Source organism: Sycon ciliatum, chromosome 4 (genome assembly GCF_964019385.1).
Source record: "Sycon ciliatum chromosome 4, ocSycCili1.1, whole genome shotgun sequence".
Taxonomy (NCBI): domain Eukaryota; kingdom Metazoa; phylum Porifera; class Calcarea; order Leucosolenida; family Sycettidae; genus Sycon; species Sycon ciliatum.
Genome location: NC_088646.1, coordinates 13164933 through 13176470, shown reverse-complemented (window position 1 = coordinate 13176470; position 11538 = coordinate 13164933).

Genomic DNA, 11538 nt, shown 5'->3' with positions numbered 1-11538 from the left:
CAGAGCTGGGTAGAGCAAGTGTGTAGCCAGTGCAGGAACGACGACCTTTACCGAGAGAGAATGTGGCTCTTTTCATCCCAACATTTTACTCGCCACGCTCTCCCTCCCAGCTTATTGATACGAGTATGTGCTACCGAGTAGAAGTCTCCATCTTCAGAGTAGGCCTGGCAGAATCGCAAGGTTGAAATACTTGCTCACTTGGTTTTTTGGTCCTTTGAGGTGTTGATGTGATTGTTGTGTACAACTCGAAGTGACAAACTTGAGACCCCCGCGCCACAAAAAACTAAGGCGCGCCACAAAGTTTCGTTTGGCTGTTCAATGAAAGGACGTATGGAAGCAGGGATAAAAACTATCGTGGCTGCCGGCAAAACTCTTAGGCCGTGATCGTTTGGTCGGATCCAGATCCAGATCCATCGGATCCACTGGATCTGCAATGATCGATTGGTCGAATCCGGATCCAGATCCTTCGGATTTGGATCCGAGCAACCCTGCCCCGGGAGCAGGGTTGACTGGATCCATCGGATCCAAATGTGACCTTTGTGCGTATATGGTGGGTAAAAATCATTTTTATACTCATTGTCGTACGTCTAGTGGACTTTTGTTGACTTTTCGTACGACGCGGGCGATCAGTACGACTTGTGCCTTTTTTGGGTGACCTGTCAGCGCCATTTTTTACTTCGTCAACATGGCAACAGCCAAGGTCCGCAAAAAAGTGTTCGGTTGATTCTGAAGGATCCGACGGATCTGAGATTTGGATCTGGATCTGGATCCGACCAAACGATCATAGCCTTAGTAATGTAATAAACGGGGGTGAGACTTTGGTAATTCCAAGGAGAATGTACGCACGGCCATTCCACAACGAAGACGAACTACGAGCTCAAAAACACGCCGATTTTCAAACAAACGACGCAGGAAAGACGACATGGCCGCAGTGTTCCCGTGTGGCCTTCAAAACACCTAATTTTACTTCGATAGCGGCTGGTTCAGGGCAAATTCAGGCCCAATTCGACAGCGTCGTACCGCTCAGATTCGCCCAAAACACGAGGAAATGTACGGTAAATACAAATGCGTACGCATTTTGCGTACGGGGACGACTGGCCAGAGTTCATGCACTGCAAACACCCGTGTACTATGCTGGTGCAGTGGCCAGTGGTAGATCTACGTTCTGTACGCGCTGAGGGCGCCGGCCGCGGTCATTCAACTGGATTCCATCAAGTGTCCACGACCAGTGACCATGGTGACCAGGTGACGACAGATCAGGGAGTCGTAAAAGCCCTTTTACTTTTACTACGACTCCTCTGTCGATGTCCTTGGTATAAAAAACATGACTGACAAAAAGTCTGTACATCATGCATGTCATTGCATCATGAACAATTATGATTCATGGAATCTGCAAAAGCGGTTCGACGTTCCGTTCATTTTATTTCTGCAGCGCATGTAGATATTACGTATTACGTGCAATAGGGAACCTTGTTGAGTGTGCAATGAAAAAGTTTGTCCGGAAGATAACCACCCCCAGTAACGCTGGCCGTGAAAAGGGTGGCTCTTCACGCAGCTCATGTAGTAGTGATATTTCCGGGGAACCATCTGACTCGACGCCGAGGGCAAAGCCCACCAAACGAAAGCCTGAGAGCCCGAGCGAGAGTCTGTGCCCAAGCACTGAGAGCGTCGACCGGCCCATGTCAGGGACACGCAAGGCAGCCTGCAAGTCGGGCGCTACACTGGACCAAACCAGCGACAGTCCCAGTGCTAGTGATCGTGACAGCCAAGTAGTCGTGAGCCAGATGAAGGTAATGCTGGACAGTTTCCAGGCGCAGCTCCGGACCGAGCTGAAGTCTCTTGTAAAAGACACTTTGGCCGGCCTACTGAAGAAATTTGATGACCTTCACACGACAGTCAGCGAGCAGCGCCTTGACATCAACCGCCTGTCAGCGGAGAATCGTCGGCTCAGGACAGCTGTCGACAAATGTTCCGACGATGTGGTGAGGGTGGAGAACGGCGCCAAGACCGCCATTGCAGAGGTAAAGGAGACGTTCGCCACCATCACTGCCCGCCATCCTGTCGCCACAGCCACCTGCCAAAATCTGGTGGATACGCCCATACAAGGCACACCAGAAGCGACACTCCGTGACCTTGTGGCGGAAGCTACCGACAAGTGCAGCAGGGTTCACAATGTTGTGGTACGCGGCCTGACAGAGAGCAGCTCAGAGAACCTCCCGGCCATAATTGGAAGCCTCGCGCCAAACATAGCGCTGAGTGAGATCAAGTCTGCTACCCGCCTAGGCCAGCAACCGCGCCGTGACACTGCCAGCACAGCTAACACAAGTGCTACAGCCAGTACTACAGGCCAGCACACTGGCGTGAGACCGGCTCGCCTTGTACATGTTGTCCTGACGCCTCAAGCCAAGTCTCAGCTCATGCAACATAAAACGAAAGCTACTTACCGCGGTGAGAAAGTCTACATCCAGCATGACCTGACCCGGCAAGAGCAACAACGGCGGAGAGCACTTGTCCCTAAGCTCCGAGCTCTTAGGGACAAGGGAGTTCAGTGCCACCTGCCCCGGGATGTTATCATGCACAGCGGAAAACCTCTATCCACAGAGGACATTGCCCGTATGCTCAATACTTCCCAATAGGACTCAGCCCGGGCATCCCCAGCAACGCCAATAATAACCTCAAAGCTAAGTATTGCTCATATCAATGTATGTAGTCTTTTTCACAAGTTAAATGAAGTTCATTACCTAATGCATCACCATAAAGTAGATATTCTAGCCATAACGGAGACTTGGTTGACCAACACTGTGCCTAACAACTCCGTACACCTCCGTGGCTATAGCATTTATCGGCGAGACCGACAAGACAAGACTGGGGGAGGAGTATGCATCTATGTCCGTGATGGACTGCAGCACAATCGAATAGGGATCACGAACGATATAGAAGCAGTGTCGATACATGTACGTCTTCAAGAAATCACACTAAACATTATTGCTGCATACAGATCGCCGTCCACGCCTGTCATATTCTGGCAGAAACTGACTGATACAGTGGACAACATCTCAGGATCCACAGCAGCAAAATCGCACACGATAGTCATTGGTGATTTCAATGTCAATGTTCAGAACCACAATCACCCACACTACACCCACCTCCAAACCTTCTGCAGCGATAACAGTTTACGAAACGTGGTACTCGCCCCCACGAGGCTGCCGAGCAACTCCACCATTGATCTCGCATTAGTACCTAACCTGCTTGCTCAGTTGCCAAACTCACAGCCGCGTGGAAACAATGTCAATTCCATCACATGCTCCGTTCAACCATGCGACGTATCTGACCACCAACTTGTCATTCTCGAGCTATCTACCATGCTACGAACATTCAAAGAAGAACGCATTACTATTCGTAAGCCTCCAGTTCGAGCGATAAACATTCAACAATTCCAAGACGACATTAGCTCCAGTTTGACTGCTCTCCATAATAACAACACTTCGCCATCTGAGATCACTCTAAACGAGCACATTGCCCTATTCCAAACCTCAATAGCTGACACCCTTGACAAGCATTGTCCGACCACGACCATCACCACGTCACCACGATACAAACCTTCTCTTTGGGTGGACGGTGAACTAAGGCAATTACTCTATCGCCGGAAAAGAGCACATAGGAAAATGATACAGAGACCGGATGATCAACGTCTAACTCAGGCTTTCCGTGCTCTAAGGCGCGAAAGTAAACTCCTCATGCGAAGAAAGAAAGCTGCGTATTTCCAAAACGAACTGACTCGAAACAATCGCAACCCAAGGCTACAGTGGAAAACAATCAACTCTTTGCTTGGGAGAACAACTGTGTACCATGAGCCCCATGCCTCAGTCAAAGACATTTCAGCAACGTTCGCCAGGATAGTCTCACCTCGAGCCCCTGCCCCAGCAACACCTGCAGGTGCAGCTAGCACCGTGACCTTTGGACACCTCAACGTATCACCGACCGCTCCACAGCGCGCTTCGAGTGCACCCTCACGATCAGGCACAGGTATCAAACTACCGATCGGACCAATGCCAGAGCCGTCCCTCACTGAGTTTGAACCGGTGTCAGCAGCAACCATAGTGTCCCATTTGAAACGCCTTGACAGCCACAAAGCAAGTGGTCCAGATAAAATACCTCCGTCCATCTACAAACTCCTCCAGAAACAAATCGCTCCCTCTCTTGCCCAGCTCTTCACCATCTCTTTCAGATCAGGTATTTTTCCCTCTTTATACAAGATTGCCAACGTTCGTCCAATTCACAAGCGCGGGAGTTCATCTGATCCCAGTAATTATCGACCTATTTCCCTCCTCCCGATCGCTTCCAAGCTGCTGGAGAGGTGCGCGTATGAGCAGATCATGTCGCACATACAAGGTGAATCATTTCCGAACGCGTTGCCGAATGAACAGTTCGCCTACCGCAAGCAGCATTCCTGCGAAGATCTTTTAGCCACGACAACAAACGACTGGCAAGCATGTCTAGACAAGGGCCAATTTGTTGTCGCTGCTTTTCTCGATCTCAGCAAAGCATTTGACACAGTCAATCATGCCTCCCTTCTTCAAGAACTCTTCTCTATTGGTGTCGGTGGTACTGCACTGCAATGGATAGCTAGTTTCCTATGTGACCGTCGCCAACGAGTAGTCACGAAGCATCAGGAAGGTGAACAGTACACACCTACAAGAGGTGTACCTCAAGGGTCAACATTGGGTCCTGCCCTCTTTAACCTATCTGTCCGAGCTCTGCCATCATGTACCATCACGAGCAAGGTTCGGCAATTTGCAGACGACGTGTCTATGTATAAGGCAGGCACAAACTTGCAGAAACTCACTGATGATCTCTCTGCTGACATATCTGTCATCAGAGAGTACCTACGTGACCGAGGTCTCAATCTTAATAACTCCAAGACTCAATTTATCATCATAAGACAAAAAACAAAATGTGTTCCTCCTAACATCTGCCTTCGGCTCGGCGATGTCCTCATATCCCCAACACCAACGGTGAAGTATCTTGGCCTCACCATTGACGAACATCTATCATTCTCCTCATATGTCACTGAAGTTGAGAAAAAGGTCGGAACAAAACTTGCCATGTTCCGGAAGATCAGGGACAATCTGACACCGGCTGCGAGAAAGACCTTCTACTGCTCATTTATTCAAGCACTCCTCGAATATGGTTCTAATGCGTTTGTACACTGCCTTCACACCACACAACATGATAGACTAACTCGTATTGCTAACCGCGCTGTTAGGATTGTTTTTGGTTTCCCTTGGCACTATGATGTTTCAGTCTTACACACCAGATATGGCCTTGCTCCTATTGCACTGCGCTATCAGCTTAAACTGTATATTCTTGTCTTTCGGGCCATACGTGGCATGTGTAGCACTCTGCTCTCTGATTGCTTCTGCCTTCGTTCTGCCACAACACGCACAGCTGCCCATACACGTTCCCAGTCCATAGATTCACTTGCTCTGCCTAAAGCACGCACTCGTTATGGCTTATTCGCTTTGAGCTTTCTGGCTTCTGACCGCTGGAATTCTCTTCCAGCTGACATTCGCTCTTGCTCCTCGCTTTCACTATTCCGCAAATCTATACGTGACCACATAGGGTACCCTGTAAAAAGGCCTTAGGCCTGTGGGGATTGCCCTATTCAAAATTTAAATAATAATAATAATAATAATATTCTGTAACGAGTTACGTCATAGTTTGGTGTGTTTTCATTTTTTTTAAAAGGAGCTTTGATTGATTATAAAAATGTTGAGAAACTACAATTATTATTTAAAGGTACTAGTACTCTTTTCCGTTTGTCTCTTTCCCTCAAAACCAGTTAATATTTTATGACTTGGGGCTCCCTGCGTGCTAGTTTGTACGTGAAGTGTGTGGGTACAGTGAGGGCTGCGTCCCACCCGCCTGTGTGGATTCACAGGAAGTGTGAGTTACGAAGTCTGAAGAAAACGTTGAATGGTCTCTGCTTGGATGACGACTACACCATAGCTCAGTGGTTAGAGCATCGTTGGCTACAAGCGAGGGTCCCTGGTTCGAGTCCTGGTGGTGACAGTCAATTTTTTCTTCAGACTTTTCCCGTTTGTCTCTTTCCCTCAAAACCAGTTAGTACTCTTTTCGCGGCTGTATCTGGGCCGACCGCACAAGAAGAGGCATTACTTTGGTCCCACACAAGCAAATCACTCCAAATTTTCTCCACACACAGATGAAAGGGTAGTGATTGCAACAGCAGAAAATATATTGTCATGCTTTGCGAGATCCTATGGGAAATGTAAATCAGAATGTACACTTTCTGTCGATATGACGGGCTACACATTTTCTTAAAAAAATGTCCAGGAAAAGACTATTTTGATGGGTCCAAATTTGTTGGATCCAAACCATCTAGGTCTGGGGAAGGGCACCTGGGTCAGCAGAAGTCCATCCAAAGGAACAAAGGACGCACAATACACCTTATAAAACAACATATATAATACGCGACCGTGTTGCAACATTTGAGAGAGGGCAAAGATTGTTCCAGTTAAAGTGTTGCTCTTGAAAACACCCAGGTGCCCTAGGCCTGGGCATCACCTTTCCAAAAATGTATACTTTGGGGGGTGTCCAGACACTTTATCCAAGAGAAAACTTCAGAAAACACACTCGCAGTAGGCTAAAAACAGTGAAAAAAAGGGGTCCAAAACAGACAAAAATGCAGGCATAAGCTGTAATGTCAGCAACAAAACCTCACCAAACCAAGCTAAAATCCACCAGCCTCATATGTGACACCTTCTTGCTCTGTTCTTTGCTCTTCCCAGCCCTTTTTCTTTCTTCTCCTCTTCTTTCTTGTGCTTTTTTGCAATGCTGAACTGGCCACTTCGGCATGTGCAATGCGGTCCGTATCCTCCTTCTTCAGTGCCTTGATGGTGTTATGGCCAACAGAACACGACATTTCTCTCAAGAACTTGACAACGGCTCATGGCACCATCATTGAAAGTGCATGTAGCAAGATTTGCAGCGAGCTCCACCACACAGCGACCTGCATTGACTTCCTTCGGGCACATGCGCCACACGACACCATTGAATGCTTCTTTGGCATTTTGTGTGGCACCAAGCAAGCACCGTTTCAGAAGTGCCTGGTCTGCCAGTCTTCGGTAAACAGGCACCAGCAACTTGTAGATGGCCTCTGGCTTCGGGATTTTCTGCTAACAGCTGCTGGGCAGCGTAGTTGCGGCTTTTCTCGCCAAACGTGTGTGCAGCCTCAATTGCAGCTTGTTGGTGTTTCTGGAAGTTCGTCTTGTTGACAGGCTTGGGGAGGTCCATAATGGCACAGAATTTCTGGAGACCAGAGTGTCCTCGGCCAATGGGCCTGGCAGCTAAAACGGAGCATCGGTTGACGTCAAAAAATCTTGTTCTTATGGACGATGAAAACTTGACATTAGCACCAGGACATGATTCTGATGAACAGGATATGACCATGTGTGATCCTAAGCCTTGCTGTCTCTCCTTTTCCAAAATGATACCGCCAACTTTACAAACTGCACACACATTTCAGCAGAATCTCCTGCAGCTGCTCCAAGTCGAAAATACGTTTCCCGCACCAGTATGGGGCTCATCAGCCTCGAAACAATCACTGTCATCACTGCTGTCACTCGTGTCTGGGTTCGAGGTCAGTGAGGTATCAGACTCCGTTCCAACATCGCCATCGCTGTCTGATGTCTCCTGCTCCCACCAGGGTTTGCAGCCGACGAGCTTTGCAAATGAAGAGCTACGTCCAATATCTTCTGGCTCCGCTTCCACAGGAACAGGGTTAGGATCGGGAGCTGTTTCAGGCTTCTTTCCATAATATTTCTTCTTTTTGGCAACGTAGTATCTACCTTTCCATTTTTTTGTTTCCCATCTTCAAGCTCAGCACAGCGAGTGCAGAATTTTGCTTTGTGATGCAAAAAGCGCAAGGGAACCCAGTTTTTACGGCGAAGGACTAAAGGGACCCTCACTTAAGGTGGCTCCTACCCCTCGGGTCCAAATTTTTTTTGTTTGAAACGTGGCTACAAATGATTGTACTTTGTTCCGTTGGATATCTAGTGTACGGAGACGAATTTTTATCAAGTTCTACCGGCCGGTTTCACTCGGGGGAGGGGCCAAACATAGCGTACTCACAATTGCCAATTTAGGCCAAAAATACCGGAAAACCAGTTTTTTGGCCGTAGCACTGGTAGTTACCCCCTTTTTCTTGATGACCAACACCAGGACAGTAGTATACTTGCTAAATATCAGCATTAGCTGTAGAAGTGGGTAGAATTCTGCTAGAAGGTGACTTTTTTCTCTTTTCGGAATCATCCCATTTCAGCGCACACGTCCCACATATTAGCCCCGCCCACAAGTATTTGACACTGGACTTGCCCTATATTCGATGGTTATGCTATAATAACCTAATAATGGTACTGTGTAGCAAGTTTGAGCAGGTTCTACCGAAGGTAACTCGTGAAATAAAACTTTGAAGTTTCAAGTGATGCCATATTTCAAGAATCAGCACATTGCACTGGGACATTGTCCAACGCCTTAGAACCCCTGACTCCACCATATGACAGATACGTGTCTTACAATAATTGATTGCAACATCTTCCGAACATAGTAGTAGAGCTTTGGATCAAGTTTTAGCAGTTTCCACCGAAGCTAACTACCAAAACAGAACTTTGAAGTCGCCCACATACTGAATGCCATAGCTGAGCATGTGCATTGAGTGTATGGTCTAAAGGTTTTCACAACTAGCTCCAATGCGGCAGATACTTGGCTTACATTACTTGATTGCAACATCTTCAGAACATAGTTGTAGAGCTTTGGATCAAGTTTAGACAGTTTCTACCGAAGCAAACTACCAAAATAGAACTTTGAAGTCGCCCACATACTAAATGCCTTAGCTGAGCATGTGCATTGAGTGTATGGTCTAAAGGTTTTCACAACTAGCTCCAATGCGGCAGATACTTGGCTTACATTACTTGATTGCAACATCTTCAGAACATAGTAGTAGAGCTTTGGATCAAGTTTAGACAGTTTCTACCGAAGCAAACTACCAAAATAGAACTTTGAAGTCGCCCACATACTAAATGCCATACATGTAGATGAGCATGTGTATTGAGTGTACATGTATGTTCTAGTGTTTTTCACAACTTTCTCCAACATGAAGCCGATAGTGATGTGGAATTTGTTGACTGCTTTGTCCAAAACATAGTGCTGAAGCAATGCACATTAGGCACTTTCTACTGGTAATGTAATTATTATATTATACAGTGTTTGCTGCCAACATAGCAAGAAATTCTTCTATACTAAATGCGTATTCCACGGGGTACGGTCCAATGGCTTTTCACTTCACATCTAGCCAATGTTCTTCGTGCATTACTTGAATGCTTAGTCTCCGTGGTAATGAAGCTAAGAGCCACACTGGAGAAGTTTCTACTGAAGCTAACTATCAAAAATCTAAAATTTCCAAGATGCTACTATTACATCAAGTAGCTGTGTGCAATGCCGCTCTGTTGAACACAGTAAGCAAAATCGAGTCACTAAAACCCTATTTGCCAGATACAAGCTGTTGAGACTGATAGCAGCTGTATGATCTGATATGGATGGTGGTTCCACACTGACCAGCACATGTACACGCGCACAGGCAGAAGAACACGCAAGCAATACACCTAACGTTACTTCGAAGTACACTGTGTACATCATGTAAATACAAGCGTATATACAAGCATCACTCCTGTTCTCCACAACCGGCAGTCCTGGGCCACTCCAGCTGGTCAGAGTGCAATAATTTCTGCAGCAGGCTTGACTTGGAAAGCTACTCACAACTGCCATGGCTGCAACATAAGTATTACCAGCGCTGTTACAGTGCTACTTGTATTATTATTATTGTCAATCCATTGTGGTGCATGGCACTCGTTTTCAACAACCGAGTTTATGTCATTAGTTGCATATCCAACGCCAGCAGAAAAAAGAGGGGGTGGGGGCAAATTACCACGGTTCAACACTAGTCATACTGAACGGCGTTATGCCATGCCAGGCACGCACACAAAACGCCCGCGCGAGCGCGCATGCATGTACACACCCGGGTGACACACATTGATGCGACTTTACATAGCCTGCACTGTCGTTCTATGTCATAGGAGTGAGTGCACACACATATAATATGTACATGTAGATTGCCTAATTTTGCATACGTAATAAAATTGTATATGTATACACACATGTGCGTGCACATATAGATAAACTCAACGGCATACGCATGAGTGTGTGCCAGTAGGGCCACATGCCAATTATCGGATTAGTCTGTGAAAGTTGCACGGCACGACAAACTTTCGGACAGTCTAAAGATATGACACAATGAATGTGGAACACCCTCCAGTGTGTAAGACCATTAATATTTTCATATCTATTTCGCAGCGTTTGTGATTTTCGGAGCGTCCCTGTTGATATTTGATGTCCTCACTTGGTTGATGACACAGTCACAAATTATCAAATTCACCTCCAATTCCATCCAATCTGCGTTCCGCGATACATGTACAGTGAACGGTGTTGAGGAAAGCCATGCAGCAATAAAACAGTCGAGACTCCCAACCAGAGGCTACAATTCAACAGCGTATTGAAGTACGAATTGTTGTAAACAATTTTCAAGACACAATTACAAAATTTGAAGTGCGTCTTGAACCGTGTTTGAAGTGCTTCGATGTATTTACCTTCGATCTCCCTGAATCGATCCATCCACAGCTACCTGACGAATTTGCTAGTCAGTGCGGGAGATGATCGAGCAAGTTATACTATTTGAAGGTCGCGAGATGTCAGTGGTACTGACAGGAAATCTACACAAGCGTGTTCTGAAATAATTTTCTAATACTCAGGCATGATTCAAGAGCGGACTTTGATTTCTCCCTTCTTGTGGTACGAGCACCAGTCGACATTGCATTCTTGGAAAATCTTCTGCGAGTGCTGCCTTCCCCTTTCATAGAAAGAACGAGTGAAGAGGGACACTAGCAGCAGGTTCTAGCTAGGTCGCCAGAATTGCAGAAAAGCGAGAAGACGTTCAACAACGATTGATCGCACAAAAATCATCGCTACCGAAAAATTTACTGAAAATCTACACTTTTCAAACACTTTTCAAACGATGCGCGCGCAGAGCTAGAGGGTGTGAGCCACCTTAATTTTTTGCCGACTACCCGCCAAAAAACACATTTCGACACGCGTGTGTGCTGGACGTCTGCGCGTGCACGACAAGACGTGTGAGCTGGCTGACAAGTGAGAGCCAGGGAGTCGTCAAGACTAGAGTCGTCAAGTACCGGCATTTGACGACTCCCGGCCTGGTGAGAGCATGCATGCATGCATGTCCAGCTGGCGGGAAAGGGAACCTTAACCCTCTCAGTGCCACGGGCGACTTTAGTCGCCCAGAATGAGTATGTGTGTACAAATAAATTCGTATCTCCACTTCTACACACAGGAGAGTTACAAACGACCACTCTACGTGTTCAGGAAGACCTTGGCTATCGACTCATCACATCG